General features: G+C 39.1%; 1 pseudogene; it reads left to right on the top strand.

Annotated features, from left to right (window-relative positions):
• The first annotated feature begins 2259 nt into the window (after window positions 1-2259).
• Window positions 2260-18025, top strand: LOC121433735 (annotated as a pseudogene).
• Window positions 18026-18856: the final 831 nt, after the last annotated feature.

Genomic DNA, 18856 nt, shown 5'->3' with positions numbered 1-18856 from the left:
CGGGGGAGGGGGAGGGAAATGGGAAGCGGTTGTGTGGACGAGGCAGAAATCCTTAATAAATAAATAAATTAAAAAAAATATGAAAAAAAAGAAGTTTCTCAAGGTAAATTTTATGATTTTAAGTTCTTTGTAGATGAGAAAACTGAAGGCCAGAAATTTGATTATTGAGTTGGAGTAGAATAAGGTAGAAAAGACCAACTATTAAAACAGATTTATTGATTTTTTTTAGTGATTTACTTTAAGCATTGCTTATACTGCTCATTTTCAATCTTGGCTTCACTTGCTTCCTGGAACTGAGTGACTTGGAGAAACAGCTGAAACAATGGGTCATTATCCTTAACAACCTCACCACAAAAGTTTATATCTGTCCACTACATTGTATATGCATCAGAAAACAAGAAACCGGCTGACATACACTATTTTGTAAAACTATGTTTGCTTGGTCACCCCCACCTTGGGGTTGTATGACAGAATAAAATAATAATGCAAATTGGACTGTGAAACAAGGTCCTTCAGGAACTATCCCGGACTCAATCTACATATGCGTAAATCTATACTCTACCGTGCTCATTGGTGTCAGAGTGCTTATTCCAGAAAAAGTACTGAAAAGGAGTCTAAGATCATAAAAATACATAAGGTGAATAATGAGAGCTTTTGGGGTCCATCCCTAGGACCCTCCTCAGGGTTCATATTGGATGCTACAGCAAGTGAAACAAACTCCTTTCTTAGGGTAACTGAGAGCATGCAAACAAACTCTCTCACTATGTGCATTTCTGAATCAGTTTCTTTATTGCTCTGCTTCTGTTCTATTTCTCCTCTCCTAATTCCAATATTTCCTAGCTAATTTTCTCTAACATCCAAACTTTTTTTCTTTACAGAAGCCTTGAAGCAATAAAAAATCACAAGAGTGATTGGTCAAAAGCACATTTCTTGGGCAAGCAATAAGTAGCTGAGCCATTTACCATGGCAACACAAGACTCTAAAGTTATAGGAACAAGACTGAGAGCAGACATGGCTGGGGAACACAGTACCCAGTCAAACTTTGAGACATTGGTCTATTGTTAACAAGACTTGGTAAGCATAAATTGACATGGTTTTCTTAGGGTGCTTTGTGTAGTAACCTTGGTTGGACTTCTGTGACTGTGACCTGTGCACAGCTGTAAAGTTTTAAAGTTATGGTCTATTTAGAAAAAACCTTTAGTCTAGGTTGAAAGTGCTCTGAGGTGAAAGTAAGCTGTGTGTGGTTAGTCTAAACAAAAGGAACAAAGCATGCTTTTAAGTGTTTACAGTCCTGTGAGACAAAGAGATATACTTATGAAACTTGTCCCAGTGTGTATTTTATGTATCAAAATTATATAAATGAAAAGTCATCTTCCTTACTATCTACAGATATATGTATCCATAAGATTGAACTTCAATCATTAAATTATATATACATATTACATGAAAATGCATGGTAATGAGGAGATATCACAGTTGTTATTGCACAAGTGAAATTATGATATGGGAAATCCTTCTTTAAATGTGTTCCTTTTATTGGTTAATTAATAAAGAAGCTGCTTAGGCCTCTGATAGGGCAGAGTAGAGCTAATCAGGAAGCAAACTGAATGGAGGGAGAAAGAAGGCAGCGTCAGTGAGGCATGAAACCCCATCACAGACAAATAATAGATGCTGGATGGAATTTTATCTAGTAAGCCACAGCCATGTGGTGATACACAGATTAACAAAAATTTGTTAATTTAAGGTGTAAGAGATAATTAGAAATATGTTCCTTTTTTCCCATTCCTTTCTCCTCCAGATCCACTTCTCCTACTTTCCTTTCAGTAAAGGCATGCCTCCTGGGATATCAACTAAACATAGAATACCAACCAAGTCACAATAAGGCTAGGGACATCACCTCATATTAAAGCTAAGTGAGGCAACCCACAAAGAGAAAAATGGTCCCAAAATCAGGCAAAAGAGACAGCCCCTACTCTCAATGTTAGGAGTCTCCCAAGAACACCAAGCTACACAACCATAACATATATGTTGAGGGCCTATGTCAGACCCATACTGGTTCCCATATTTTCATTCAGCCTCTATGAGTCCCTGTGAGCCTTGGTTTATTGATCCTGTGTGTTTTCTTGTGATGCCCTTGAACATTCTGATTCCTGGAATGGGAGGTCCTTCTGTTTATGTGTTGCTTTTATTGGTTAATGAATAAAGAAACTGGCTTGGCCTATAGCATGGGAGGAGGAAGGCAGAGTTAGAGAGAAAAACATGGAGCCATGGGATACAGACACCTGTAGGACTCTTGCCGGTAAGCCAGAGCCATGTGGCCATACAGAGATTAATGGAGATAGGTTAATTTAAGATGTACCAGTTAGCCAATAAGAAGATAGAGCTAATTGTCCAAGCACTGATTTAATTAATATATTTTCTGTGTGATTATTTTGGGGCTTAGTGGCTGGGAACCAAAAAGGGGCCTGCTACTACAGTTTGGTGCCAATGTGGTGGACTAAATCCACATAAAACCTGAGACAGCTTGAAAAGGAAATCCAGACACTAAGAAACAAAGTTTAGCCACATTGTCTTTCTAAATGGACTTTGCTTGAGGTGGCACACTGTGGCTACTTTAAGAGGGGTCTTACTGATTCAGTGGTAGCAGCTGTGTAGTTTCAAAATGGCCATGGGCTGTGAAGCTAGCACAAACTCTGACTCTTTCAGGAAATCAAGCATTTGGACGAGATTTTGAGCAGCATGATGTGGCTTGCTTGGTGCCAATGTGGACTGGTTGTATGCCTGGAAGTGGAGCAGTATACCGCTCAGAGACACAAGAAGCTCCCTCATGCTGGACCGGGGAAGGCAAGCAGGTTGTACCATATATACCCTACTAATGGCTTAGCTTAAGTTTTAAGAACTGCTTAGCATTTTAAAAAGCACTCCTGGACAGTAAAGAATTACATATATGCAATAAAGACAAATCCAAATGGAAAAGAACTCTAAATGAGTCACAGTGTTGGAAAATGTATGTAGGCTTGGGAGAGAGAAAAAAAGAATATAGTTATAAAAAGAAGTAAATGGTTAAACAAAAGGTAAAGTCTTTTAAAGAGACAGAGTACAGACAGTCATAGATTAAAAGGCATAAAGAAAAATAAGCCACATAAAATGGAAAATTTACAGAGAGTCTGGGTTATGTATATTATTGTTTTATCCTTAATTTTTTGACTGTGAATAAGCTAAGTACAGAGAGACATTTCATTGTATTGACTGCTAAGCTAAACCAGCATGTATATTATAAAAGTATCATGACTTCCAAATTTGGGTCTAAGGATATGTTGCTTTGGAAAAGAACTTCTTTTCTTCTTTCCACAGAGGATGAGAACCTGTGAATTGCTTCGAAACTTGTATGGTTTGAGGAAACAAAACCCTCTGGAGGTCACTGTGAACAGCCCCCAAAATTTTAATGACCAACAATCAGCAAGAAACAGCATGGATTAAACTATACCCATATTCCCAAATATTGTTATTAATCTTTGTTTACATTTTAAAGGGGGATATGATATAAATATGAATAATTAGCATTGGTATGGATCTTAGTTTATTAATACAAATTTAAGGTCAATTTTGTTATATGTATTTGTATTTTTATATGTATATGTATTTTGATCTTGATTAAGATATTGTGTTTGTGTAGTTCATTTAAAAATAAACAATTGTCCTAGAGACTAAGACTAGGGAACAGTCTCCATACTGAGATTGGACAACATGGGTAAATACTGTCAAGAATTTGGGTGTTGGGGACTTTCATCGCGGCTTAATGTTTCTTGGAACTCTCTTGTACATTTTCCACACAGACAAACCTCTTTGTCTTGACTCATGCAATCTAATTTCAAGCAGAAAAATTTGGGCTTTAACTATTTTCCTTTATGTAGTGTGAAAAGGCTCATAGTATCTGACACAAATGGGTTGAAATATTACCAAAATTTCTTATTAGTAGAGCTTAATTGCTCATCTAATTCTAGTCTACATGACACTCTGCCACAAAGAGAGGACAAAAATTGTGTTGTGGAAGTCCTGACCAATCCTTCTGGCCAGGCCAGAGCTATCATTAAACAAAATGAGCCCAAGTTCACAACTCAGAAAAATGAACTTTAGCTTCATGAGTCCATTTTATTATACCCCAAAGGACCATATGCATTTTATACTGCATTTAATTTGATATTCTACACATAAGAAAATTTAGCTGCAATAAAATGTTGAAAAGCCTAGCCTCAGATGGCACACTGTGAATGTGATTCAGTTTGCAGCCTTTCATGGCTGCAATGATGACAGAACCCTTGAGGTCAGGCTCTTGTTTGTCATTGCTTTTTCTCCTCCAGTCATAAAATGAGAACTTTGTAATTACCTGGTAATATTCACTCTGTGTTTCTCATCTGGTCATTTATTTGTCTTTAGCTTCCTCTCTGTGTGCTTTGCTTCTTCACAGAATCCAATCAAGTAGCCTTCATTTGACCAAAGAACTCATTTGAAATGAATGCATTCTACTAATGGAGTCAAGAAAATAGCAGTTAATCTGCACACACGTGCGCGCGCACGCACGCACACACACACATATACACACATGCACACTATATGTATATTCTCCAATCTATGTATATTTTTTAGATAAGAAAATCCACATGCTAACAAGGAGTGTTTGCCTCAGTTACTCTCACCCTATTTTTTTGAACCAGAGTCTGCAATTCATTCTTGAGATTTTGTATAAGTCTAGACATTCTGGCCAGGAAACTCAGGGATACTCATATCTCCTTTCCTGTATCCTAGTACTGAGATTACAAATACATGCTACTATGTTTTCTTATGTGCATGCTAGGAATCTTAACTCGGATCTTCACAACTGAGTAGCTAATAATTTCCAACTGAATTACCCTTCTAGTCCATCAAGAGGCTTTCTTTCTCTCCCCCTCTTTTTCTCCCCCACCCCCTTCTCATTGCAAGGTCTCACTGTATTATTTCAGGCTGGCCTGCAATTAGCTATATAGTCCAGGTTGAAAATGAATACATAAACATCCACCTACCTCTGCCTTCTTAGTCAGATGATAAAAGGTGTGTGCCATTATGCCTAGCATCAACAAAATTATGCCACATCAAGATTGTTTTGATCACTTACAGAAATAAGGAAAATAAGAAAAATTCTCTAAATTGAAATTATCACAGGGGAAATGCTATAGCAGCACATATATATGCACCTGTATGTGTAGAGAGAGATTTTGCCTATAAAAATTTAAAGCACATATACTACATTGTCTTATAAAATCTTTTTTTCAAGATTTTTAAATTTCTGAGTAATTTTCTCATGTACTAAATTTCTTACAGACTAATAGGATTTTCATGAACTTTTTTTAAAAATTAATAAATATCAAAGAACATTTGGAAAGTAAGGACCCTACATGACACCAAAATCCCACCACACATACATGAAAACAGGTGCATGTCTGATTTGTTCATCTTCAGTCATTTTACTTGCTCTCTATATAAATATATAAACCTTGAATACAAGATTACAGATACACACAGTTTTTACTTCAATAATGAAATTAAGCTGTTATATTTAGGCAACATGACTTTTTAATAAAATATCTAATGGTCTATATAACATTATGTAAAATTGTCCTATTTGACATCTCAATATAGCTTACGAATTTAACTTATCTAATCAAATATCTGTTATATATATATGCATTATTATATATTGTCTTATTTTATATATGAAAATTTTTAGTACATTCTAAATTTTATTTTTTGGACTTACATGTGTATATGTAGATAATTATACACACCTGTCACAGTACAAGTTTGGAGGCTGGGTAAAAGGTTTCAGGAGTCTGTTTTCTGCTTTCCCAATTTGGTGCTGGGGATTCAACTTAGATCTTAGGCTTAGCAATTGATGTCTTTATATGCTGAATCACCTCACTACCCTCATGCCTTATTAGGTGAAATCAAAATAAAATATACTTGTGTTTGTATATGTCAATATTTGCCTGTCTTAAATAATAAATTATTAAATCTATAACATTGACTGTGCAACTATTCTTTTAAAAAATTATGAAATCAGAAAAGACCAGTGTCCTGTCTCAGTTTTTTTCACAGAATTGTCATGGCAACCAGTGTTTAGCTTCTTTCACACAGTGTAGAATTAGCTTTTCAACATGCATTAAAACTTCTGATGCATTTTCATTGGACTTCTATAAAAATTGAAAACAGTGGATATCTTCATGATTTTGAGTCTTCATAAATATTAACACAATGAATCTCCCATTAGTTTTATCTTTTCAAATGCTTTTCAATAAAGCTTAATGAAATCTCCAGTTAAGTAATGGATATTTTAAGTATTGCAAAGTATCTTATAATTTTATATCTATGAATACTTAATTATAGATCAATAGTAGCAAATACACTAAATCATGCTTTTAATTCAGAATTTTATTTGCGTACTCTCTGTGGTTGCAACATCCCATTCAAAATTTATTGCATGAATTTTATTTTCTCTTATGTGCTTCTGTATTTTTTTTATTTTAAGGTTCTAAATCATGCTGAACCTTGTGAACTAAGAATCAATTTTTGCAGGCATCTCTGTCTCGCTTCTGGTTTTAGAATGTGTCTGAGTATTTCACTCACTTTCTGCACATTTTGATATTTGCAAGCACCTTCTCTGATGATTTGTAGTTCCATCCCTGTCATAAAGCATTTCTGTACATGTTTGCATCCTATTCTTATTCCATTATTCAGTCTCCCTAATCTATTTGTCTATCATTCTGTATGGTAATTGATTTGGGATGTCAATTTAGCTGAATGAAGGCATACACAGATAGCTGGGAAAGTGCTCTTTACTCTCCATCATTGCATTAACTCTTTTGAATAACTCAGGAGGCACTAAGCCCAACTCTCTGCTGAAAGGGAAACTGGGGTGCTTTAGCATTTGGTTAAATTAACTGAGCTGCCTCTTGTACACCTATGATGATGCTTCTAATGCAGACCACATCTGAGTCGACATTTTGCATGACAGGGATCAGCCCTCAGTATGGGAGATGTTTTTCAGTTTGTAGGAGGACTTGCTGGTATAAAACTGTGGTGGGAAAATTAATCTCTGCTTTATTTCTGCCTAAAGGGTACTTTTCCCCTTGCTTTGAGATAAGAAGTCCAGTAGAACTGCAGATTCCAGACCTACAGGATCTCAAAATAAGCATTTTCAAAATCTAAGTACTAGAGAAACTGAATAATGGAAAAGAATGTAATTGATGAATGAGACCAAGAAAAGGCTGCCTATAGTAGTATAGTATAATAGTATAGTTGATGAAATTAGAAGATAATGCATTCAGTCACACTGAAACTAGCTTCTTTGGAGGTCAGATATGAGAGAATCGAAAGCAAGGGCATTTTGTAATCTAGTCTAAGTGACATTTTCTTATGTCTGAGATAGTTTCTTTTGTTGTGTCAATACTTGTTTTATTCACTAATATCCACTCATAGATTGCACGATTGCAATTTAAAGCAAGATAAATTTTTGTTTTGAAACTGTGCTATGCATTATGTAATATTTGCATTTACCAATAGCTTTACCTGTCTTGTAAATGTCATTAATCACATTCATAAGAACAAAAATTTGTATGGACATTGCAAGATATTCCTTAACAATTTAAAATTTGCCCTCATCTGAAAGCCACTTAGAAAAATCAATAATAAATGAGATTAAAACTTTCCAACATGGATTTTTGTTTCCTTTAAAGAATGATTTGACTTAATTGTTTTCTTTTTCTTTTGATTTTTTTCATAGACAGGAAACCCATTAAAACATCAACAATTCAATATTTCTTTACTTTTTGAAAAGATTATAAATCATTTGCAGTGAATTGCTTGAATATTCTAAATATGATATGCATTAACTGAGAAATATTGAAAATATTTTAAATTAATAAGCGTACGTCACTCATTTAAAATAATGTCTAAAACATACCCCAGTGGTTCGTGCCAATATATCTGACTTAAGAATTCATGAAAACTAATTTTCATTTTGAAATCTTTTGAGGCTGAGTCTCACAACTCATGTTTCTCTTTCTGTGGGAGAGAATTATAGTCATGTATTATGATGACCAATGTTAAAAAGAATTTTCAAGTGAAAATTTGAGGGAAGTGAGAAGAAAGCAAAAAACAATCACACTTTTATATATAAAATATATTGCAAGTGACAATATTTGATGCAAAGCAAGCCAAATAATTTAGATAATCGCATTAACCAATTTTAGCAATAATTTTTATATGTATCTGACTTTTTGGTTTTCAGGATACAAGTATCATAGGTATATGGAAGCAAAGGAATTTTTAGCAACAAACGATTGAGAGAATTATTAGTTTAATTAGTATTTATGAAGAGGCACTCTATTTTAGATGGTAAATGTAGTGTAGATCTTTCAGTATTCAACTGAGTGCTGCCTGCTTTCACCTCCTAGGAAACAATGGTGAATCAATAACTCCAGTTCTTCAGTATTTTTCTTTTGACCAAAATGGGAATCAAAATGATGGTAGGAAGATTCATTAGATATGCATGCAAAAACATGAGAAGCCATGAAAATCAATGGTACAGTAATTGCTGTCAATTATTGAAGAGTCAGAGTCTGTAAGAAAAGATGTCTAGAAATTGGTGACTATGGTGACTATGGAAGATAACATTGATATTTTGGTGTTTGCTACTCTTTTCCTATAAACAATTTGCACAAACAAAAAATTTCTATGCTATTCCAAAAGAAAACAAAATAAATAACAACAACAAAAACACAATAATTAAAACCAGAAAGATGGCTTAATGCTTAAGGACCTGTGGTTGAAAACACAACACAGTCTAGAAGCTAAGGAACTATCTATGGATTAGGTTGGCTTGCGGTCACATGTTTGTTTATGAGATATTCTTTTTTCTCTTTTCATTTTTTTATTAAAAATTTCCACCTCACCGCCTCCCATTTCCCTCCTCCTCCCCCTACTCCTCTCCCCCTCCCTCTCCAGTCCAAAGATGATGGAGGAGGGTCTATGTGTTACTTTCATTGGTTAATTAATAAAGAAACTGCTTGGCCTTTGATAGGACAGAAAATTGGGTAGGCAGAATAGACAGAACAGAATGCTTGGAAGAAGGGAAGTGAAACAGACACTATAGCTCTCCTCTCCAAGATGGACACAGGTTAAGATCCTTCCTGGTAAGCCACGACCTCATGGTGCTACGCAGATTATTAGAAATGAGTTAATCAACATGTGGGAATTAGCCAGTAAGAGGCTAGAGCTAATGAGCCAAAGAGTGTTTAAAAGGTGGGGTGGGATGGGAATAAGGGGAGATGGGGAGAGAAAAGGTAGAAGGGAAGGAGGGGGGGACTTGGGGAAACAGGAGGATTGGGATAAAGGAAGGTTGGATAGGGGAGCACGGACCACAATTCTTAGTTAAGGGAGCCACTTTAGGGTGGGCAAGAGACTTGACCCTAGAGGGGCTCCCAAGTGCCCAAGCTGAGGTCCCCAGTTAGTTCCTTGGGCAGCTGAGGATATGGAACCTGAAATGACCCTATCCTAGAGCAATACTGACGAATATCTTGCATATCATCATAGAACCTTCATCTGGTGATGGATGGAGATAGAGACAGAGACCCACACTGGAGCACTGGACTGAGCTCCCAAGGTCCCAATGAGGAGCAGAAGGATGGAGAACATGAGCAAAGAAGTTGGGACCACGAGGGGTGCACCCACCCACTGAGACAGTGGAGCTGATCTACTGGGAGCTCACCAAGGCCATCTGGACTGTGACTGAAAAAGCATGGAATAAAACTGGACTCTCTGAACATGGCGAACAATGAGGGCTGGTGAGACACCAAGGACAATGGCACGGGGTTTTGATCCTACTTAATGTGCTGGCTTTGTGGGAGCCTTGCCAGTTTGGATGTTCACCTTCCTAGATATGGACGGAGGGTGGAGGACCTAGGACTTACCACAGGGCAGGGAACCCTGACTGCTCTTTGGACTGGAGAGGGAGGGGGAAAGGAGTGGGGGGAGGGGGAGAAGGGTGGGAGGAGGGAGAGAAGGGTGGGAGGAGGGGGAGTGAAATGGGAGGCTGGGAGGAGGTGGAAACTTGTTTTTTTTTTCTCCTTTTCTCAATAAAAATAAATAAATAATAATAAAAAAAAGAATGCAATTTGTGTGTTGTTATTTCGGGTGTAAAGCTAGCTGTGCAGGAGCTGGACAGGGACATAGCCCACAGCTCCTCACTACACAAAGAGCAGTCAGGGTTCCCTGCCCTGTGGGAAGTCCAAGGTCGCCCCCCCCCTACATTCAGGTCTAGGAAGGTGAGCATCCAAACAGGCTAGGCCCCCACAAAGCCAGTACATGCAGTAGGATCAAAACCCAGTGCCATTGTCCTTGGCTTCTCATTAGCCCTCATTGTCCACCATGTTCAGAGAGTCCAGTTTGATCACATGCTCCATCAGGCCCAGTCCAGCTGGCCTTGGTGAGTTCCCAATAGATCAGCCCCACTGTCTCAGTGGGTGGGTGCACCCCTCACGGCCCTGACTTCTTTGCTCATGTTCTCCCTCCTTCTGATCCTCATTGAGGCCTTAGGAGCTCAGTCTGCTGCTCCAGTGTGGGTCTCTGTCTCTACCACCATCCATCACCAGATGAACGTTCTATGGTGATATGTAAGATATTCATCAGTATGGCTATAGGATAGGGCCATTTCAGTCTCCCTCTCCTCAGCTGCCCAAAGAACTAGCTGGAGATATCTCCCTGAACACCTGGGAACCCCTCTAGAGTCAAGTCTCTTTCCAACCCTAAGATGGCTCCCTTAATTAAGATATATACTTCCCTGCTCCCATATCCACCCTTCCTTTATCCCAAACTTCCCATTCCCCCAAGCTCTCCCCATCCTCCCCTTCTCACTTTTCTCTCCCCATTTCCCCTTACCTCCATCCCACCCCACCCCCAAGTTCCCAATTTTGCCTGGCAATCTTGTCTACTTCCAATATACAGGAGGATAACTATATGTTTTTCTTTGGGTTCACCTTCTTATTTAGCTTCTCTAGGATCACAAATGATAGGTTCAATGTGCTTTTTTATGGCTAGAAACCAATTATGAATCCAGCCAACATAGTTTTGTGCCATGGTCTTATTAATTCTGAGAAACAGCATTTCTTTGAGTTAGCCACGACGGGGACATGCTGTCCATACCTGAACAGGGAGGCCACGCTCTGGGACACCCAACTCCTCATAGCAGCCATCCCGTGGTGTGACCCTGTGTGCAGTCCCTATCGCTCAGAAATTGGAGCCTCACTCTCTTTGTAATGATGCACTAATGAGGAGGCTGTGTCTTTGGTGACAGATAGCACCTCCACCTTTCTGTCTCAAACCACGTATGCTCTGATCAAAGCCATCACCGAGTATACGAAGGCTGCTTATACTTTAGTGTCTCTGTATCAACAATATACAAATCTACTTGGGAAAATGAATTCACAGGAGGAAGATGAAGTGTGGCAGGTGATTATAGGAGCCAGAGTTGAGATGACTTCAAAACAGCAAGAATACTTGAAGTTGGAAACCATATGGATGACTACAGTTGGCCTGTCAGAGATGGCTGCGGAGGCCGCCTATCAAACTGGAGCCGATCAGGCCTCTATAACTGCCAGGAAACACATCCAGTTGGTGAAGTCGCAGGTGCGGGTGGGCCAGCTCTCCCAGAAAGCAGAAACCAATCTGGCTGAAGCACAGACACAAGAATTGCACCAGAGGAAGAAAGAGGTGCCCCACCGCCCTCTTCTGCACATAACATCACCAAGCCCAGCCTGTCTGGGCACTGGGTCCGAATCCTCGGGGCACCCAAGCTGCCGGGAGTCTCTTTGTTTCTATGGCCTGCCTGCACCAAGCAGGGTAGGCGCTTTGTTTGCGACCTGACCACCAGCACGGAGGCCTGATCTCTAGGCGCCAGGAGACCCAGCTTTGGGGAGACCCAGCATTGGGGAGAGACAACATTGGGGAGAGCCAGCATTGGGTAGGCAAGAAGACCTGATCCGGTAAAGAAGATCCATAAGGGAGCATTTGGAAGAAGAGATGGGGAGATGCCAAGGCAAGAATTCGCCCAACAAGCTGAAAAGCAACATGAAGCCACCAGAAACCAGCGACCTCACAACGGGAGGACATGAACACCTTAATCAAGAAGAAGTAGAAAAGAGAAAAGATTGACTTCATGAAAGTGATTGACGCCCTTAAACAGCATGTAAATAACGCCCTTATAGAAATGGATGAGAAATATAACAGAAAGTTTGAAAAATTGAATAAATCAGTGAATGATACCCTAGAAAACCAAGGAAAAACAATCAAACAGATAATGGAAATGGTGCAAGACTTCAAAACTGAAATGGAGGCAAAGAAGAAAACACAAACAGAGGGCCGGCTGGACATGGAAAATTTAAGTAAACAAACAGAGTCTACAGAAACAAGCATAACCAACAGAATACAAGAGACAGAAGAATCTCAGATTCTGAAGATACCATAGAGAAAATAAACACTCTGATCAAAGAAAACAGCAAGTCCAACAAACTCTCATCACAAAATATTCAGGAAATATGGGACACAATAAAAAGACCAAACCTAAGAATAATAGGAGTAGAAGAAGGAGAAGAAGTGCAGCTCAATGGTCCAGAAAATATATTTAATAAAATCATAGAAGAAAACTTTCCCAACCTAAAGAAAGATATACCTATGAAGGTTCAAGAAGCATACAGAACACCGAATAGGCTGGATCAAAAAAGAACATCCCCTCGCCATATAATTATCAAAACACAAAGCATACAGAATAAGGAAAGAATATTAAGAGCTGCAAAGGAAAAAGGCCAAATTACTTATAAAGTTAAACCTATCAGACTTACACCTGACTTCTCCATGGAAACCATGAAAGCCAGAAGGTCCTGGATAGATGTATTTCAGAAACTAAGAGACCATGGATGCAAGCCCAGATTACTATACCCAGCCAAGCTTTCGTTCACTATAAATGGAGAAAATAAAATTTTCCAGGATAAAAACAAATTTAAACAATATGCAGCCACAAATCCAGCTTTACAGAAAGTAATAGAAGGAAAATCACTAACCAAGGAGTCCAACAATGACCACAATAACTCAGACATCTAGAGACCCTTCAGCAACACAACTCAAAGAAGGGAAACACACAAACTCTACGACTAAAAAAATGACCGGAGTTAACATCCCCTGTTCATTAATATCACTTAATGTCAATGGACTAAACTCACCTATAAAAAGGCACAGGCTAAGAGATTGGATAAGAAAACAGGATCCAGCATTCTGCTGTTTACAAGAAACACACCTCAACCACAAAGACAGGCACCTACTCAGAGTAAAGGGCTGGGAAAAGGCTTATCAAGCAAATGGACCTAAAAAACAAGCAGGTGTGGCCATACTAATTTCTAACAAAGTTGACTTCAAACTTAAATCAATCAGAAGAGATGGAGAGGGGCATTTTATACTCATAACAGGAACAGTTCAGCAGGATGAAGTCTCAATTCTGAATATCTATGCCCCTAATATAAAAGCACCCACGTACATAAAAGAAACATTGCTAAAACTCAAGGCAGCCATCAAACCACACACACTAATAGTAGGAGACTTCAACACTCCTCTCTCACCAATGGACAGGTCAATCAGACAGAAACCTAACAGAGAAATAAGAGAATTAATGGAGGTGATGAATCAAATGGACTTAACAGACATCTATAGAACATTCCACCCAAATAGGAAAGAATATACCTTCTTCTCTGCAGCTCATGGAACCTTCTCAAAAATCGACCACATAGTCGGTAACAAAGCAAACATCCACAGTTACAAAAAAATATTAGTAACCACCTGTGTCTTATCAGATCACCATTCATTAAAGTTAGAATTCAACAACAATGCTACCCTCAGAAAGCCTACTAATTCATGGAAACTGAACAGTCAACTACTGAACCATACCTGGATTAAGGAAAAATTAAGAAAGAAATTAAAGTCTTCCTGGAATTCAATGAAAATAAAGAAACAACATACTTAAACTTATGGGACACTATGAAAGCAATCCTAAGAGGAAAGTTCATAGCACTAAGTGCCCACTTAAAGAAAACAGAGAAAGCTCACATTGGAGACTTAACAGCCCAACTGAAAGCTCTAGAAAAAAAAAGAAGCAGACTCACCTAGGAGGAGTAGAAGACTGGAAATAATCAAACTGAGGGCTGAAATCAACAAAATAGAAACACAGAAAATAATACAAAGAGTCAATGAAACAAAAAGCTGGTTCCTGGAGAAAATCAACAAGATTGACAAACCCCTATCCAAGCTAATCAAACGGCAGAGAAAGAATTTGCAAATTAATAAGATCAGAAATGAAAAGGGGGACATAACCACAGACACCGAGGAAATTCAGAGAATCATTAGATCTTACTACAAAAGCCTATGTGCCACAAAACTGGAAAATGTAAAGGAAATGGACACTTTTTTAGATAAATACCATATACCAAATTAAAACCAGGACCAGGTGAACAATCTAAATATACCTGTTAGTCACGAAGAATTAGAAGAGGTTATCAAAAACCTCCCTTCCCAAAAAACCCCAGGACCAGATGGTTTCAATGCGGAATTCTACCAGAACTTCCAAGAAGACCTAATACCTATACTCCTTAATGTATTTCACAATATAGAAACAGAAGAGTCATTGCCAAATTCCTTTTATGAAGCTACAGTTACTCTGATACCAAAACCGCACAAAGACTCAACCAAGAAAGAAAATTATAGAACAATCTCACACATGAACATCGATGCAAAAATCCTCAACAAAATACTGGCAAACCGTATCCAAGAACACATTAGGAAAATTATCCATTATGATCAAGTAGGCTTCATCCCAGGGATGCAGGGCTGGTTCAACATACGAAAATCTATCAATGTAATCCAGCATATAAATAAACTGAAAGAAAAAAACCATATGATCATTTCAATAGATGCTGAAAAAGCATTTGACAAAATTCAACACCCTTTATGATAAAAGTATTGGAGATATTAGGGATACAAGGGTCATACCTAAATATAATAAAAGCTATATATAGCAAGTCAACATCTAGCATTAAATTAAATGGAGAGAAACTTAAAGCCATCCCACTAAACTCAGGAACAGGACAAGGCTGTCCACTCTCGCCATACCTCTTCAATATAGTACTTGAAGTTCTAGCAATAGCAATAAGACAACATAAGGGGATCAAGAGGATTCGAATTGGAAAGGAAGAAGTTAAACTTTCGTTATTTGCAGATGATATGATAGTGTACATAAGCGACCCCAAAACTCCACCAAAGAAATTTTACAACTGATAAACACCTTTAGTAATGTGGCAGGATACAAGATCAACTCCAAAAAATCAGTCGCCCTCTTATACACAAAGGATATGGAAGCAGAGAGGGAAATCAGAGAAGCTTCACCTTTCACAATAGCCACAAACAGCATAAAATATCTTGGGGTAACTCTAACTAAGGATGTGAAAGATCTATTTGACAAGAACTTTAAGGCATTGAAGAAAGAAATTGAGGAGTATACCAGAAAATGGAAGGACCTCCCTTGCTCTTGGATTGGGAGGATCAACATAGTAAAAATGGCAATTCTACCAGAGGCAATTTATAGATTCAATGCAATCCCCATCAGGGTCCCATCAAAATTCTTCACAGATCTTGGGAGGACAATAATCAACTTTATATGGAAAAACAAAAAACACAGGATAGCCAAAACAATCCTATACTATAAAGGATTGTCAGGAGGCATTACCTTCCCTCAATTCAAACTCTATTACAGATCTACAGTGATGAAAACAGGGTGGTACTGGCATAAAAACAGAGAAGTCAACCAATGGAATCGGATAGAAGACCCGAATTTTAACCCACAAACCTATGAACACCTCATTTTTGATAAAGGAGCCAAAAGTATACAATGGAAGAAAGAAAGCATCTTTAACAAATGGTGCTGGCATAACTGGATGTCAACCAGTAGAAGAATGAAAATAGACCCATATCTATCACCATGCACAAAACTCAAGTCCAAATGGATTAAAGACCTCACTATCAGTCAGAACACATTGAACCAGATAGAAGAGAAAGTGGGAAGTACCCTACAGGAGATGGGCACAGGAGATCGCTTCCTATGTGTAACCCCAACAGCACAGACTTTAAGGGCAACATTGAATAAATGGGACCTACTAAAACTGAGAAGCTTCTGTAAAGCAAAGTACACTGTCACCAAGACAAAAAGGCAACCTACTGACTGGGAGAAGATCTTCACCAACCCCGCAACAGACAAAGGTCTGATCTCCAAAATATATAGAGAACTCAAGAAACTAGACTTTAAAATGCTAATTAACCCAATTAAAAAATGGGGCACTGAACTGAACAGAGAATTCTCAGCAGAGGAAGTTCAAATGGCCAAAAGACACTTAAGGTCATGCTCAACCTCCTTAGCAATCAAGGAAATGCAAATCAAAACAACTTTGAGATATCATCTTACACCTGTCAGAATGGCTAAAATAAAAAACTCCAATGATAGCCTTTGCTGGAGAGGCTGTGGAGGAAGGGGAACCCTCATCCATTGCTGGTGGAAATGCAATCTTGTGCAACCACTTTGGAAATCGGTGTTTCAGTTTCTCAGGAAATTCGGGATCAACTTACACCTGGACCCAGCAATACCACTCCTGGGAACATACCCAAGAGATGCCCTATCATATTACAAAAGCATTTGTTCAACTATGTTCATAGCAGTATTATTTGTAATAGCCAGAACCTGGAAACAACCTAGATGCCCTTCAATGGAAGAATGGATGAAGAAAGTGTGGAATATCTACACATTAGCGTACTATGCTGCGGTAAAAAACAATGACTTCTCAAATTTTGCATGCAAATGGATGGAAATAGAAAACACTATCCTGAGGGAGGTAACCCAGACCTAAAAAGATGAACATGGGATGTACTCACTCATAATTGGTTTCTAGCCATAAACAAGGGTCACGGAGTCTACAATTGGTTATCCCAAAGAAGCTAAGTAAGAAGGTGAACCAAAGGAAAAGCATATAGTTGTCCTCTTGGCTATGGGAAGTAGACAAAATTGCCGGGGAGAAAATTGAGATCTTGGGGGTGGGGTGGGATGGGGGTAAGGGGAGATGGGGAGAGAGGGGGGAGAGGGGGAGAATGTTGGGAGCTTGGGGAAGGGGGAGGATTGGGATGAAGGAAGTTTGGATGGGGGAGCACGGAAGCAGGGTTCTTAGTTAAGGGAGCCACCTTAGGGTTGGCAAGAGACTTGAACCTAGAGTGGCTCCCAGATGCCCAAGCTGAGGTCCCCAGTTAGTTCCTTGGGCAGCTGAGGATGGGGAACCTGAAATGACCCTATCCTAGAGCAATACTGACAAATATCTTGCATATCATCATAGAACCTTCATCTGGTGATGGAAGGAGACAGAGACAGAGACCCACATTGGAACACTGGACTGAGCTCCCAAGGTCCCGATGAAGAGCAGAAGGAGGGAGAACATGAGCAAAGAAGTCGGGACCACGAGGGGATCACCCACCCACTGAGACAGTGGAGCTGATCTACTGGGAGCTCACCAAGGCCAGCTGAACTGTGACTGAAAAAGCATGGGATAAAACTGGACTCTGAGCATGGCGTATAATGAGGGCTGATGAGAACCCAAGGACAATGGCACAGGGTTTTGAACCTACGTAATGTGCTAGCTTTGTGGGAGCCTGGCCAGTTTGGATGTTCACCTTCCTAGAAATGGACGGAGGGGGGAGGACCTAGGACTTACCACAGGGCAGGGAAATCTGACTGCTCTTTGGGCTGGAGAGGGAGGGGGAGAGGAGTGGGGGAGGGAGAGACGGGTGGGAGGAGGGGCAGGAAGCCGGTGATGAGAGAGCTGACCAGGAAGAGCAGGCCTTCTTGTGGGAAGATTGAGGCCTTGAGCCTACTGCCCTGTCTGACCACTCAGTGTGGAAAGCGGGTGATGGCATCCACCTGGTATCACCCCAAGTCTGCGGAGACAACAGGCTCTGCCTTTGCTGGTCACAAGGAAAAAAAAAAAAAAAAAAAAAAAAAAACAGGATAGCCAAAACAATCTTACATAATAAAGCAACTTCTGGAGGCATTGTCATCCCTGACTTCAATCTCTATTACAGAGCTACAGTATTGAAAACAGCTTGGTATTGGCATAAAAACAGAGAAGTCGACCAATGGAATCGAATAGAAGACTCATATTTTAACCGACAAACCTATGAACACCTGATTTTTTTATAAAGGAGCTAAAAGTATACAATGGAAGAAAGAAAGCATCTTCAACAAATGGTGCTGGCATAGCTGGATGTCAACTAGTAGAAGAATGAAAATAGATCCACATCTATCACCATGCACAAAACTCAAGTCCAAATGGATTAATGACCTCAGTATCAATCTGAACACATTGAACCTTATAGAAGAGAAAGGGGAAGTGTTCTACAACATATGGGCACAGGAGACCACTTCCTATATATAACCCCAGCAGCACAGACATTAAGGGCAACATTGAATGAACGGGACCTTCTGAAACTGAGAAGCTTGTGAGATATTCTTAATTGGTTTGACTTGGGAAGATTCACCCTGGATCATCATTTTATCAGTTGGTGCCTGGTTTGAGTGACCTAGAGAGAGGAACCTAAACATTGACCTAATGTTTGACTTTGCTGTTCTTTTCTCTTGACTATGGATGTGATACGATCATTTCTGTCAACATTCTGCTGCTGTGATTTCCGT

This window comes from Microtus oregoni, unplaced genomic scaffold (assembly GCF_018167655.1).
Source record: "Microtus oregoni isolate MIOR12 unplaced genomic scaffold, Mior012 000002F_ref0000024, whole genome shotgun sequence".
NCBI classification, from domain to species: domain Eukaryota; kingdom Metazoa; phylum Chordata; class Mammalia; order Rodentia; family Cricetidae; genus Microtus; species Microtus oregoni.
This window is presented reverse-complemented; position numbering and strand designations above follow the sequence as displayed.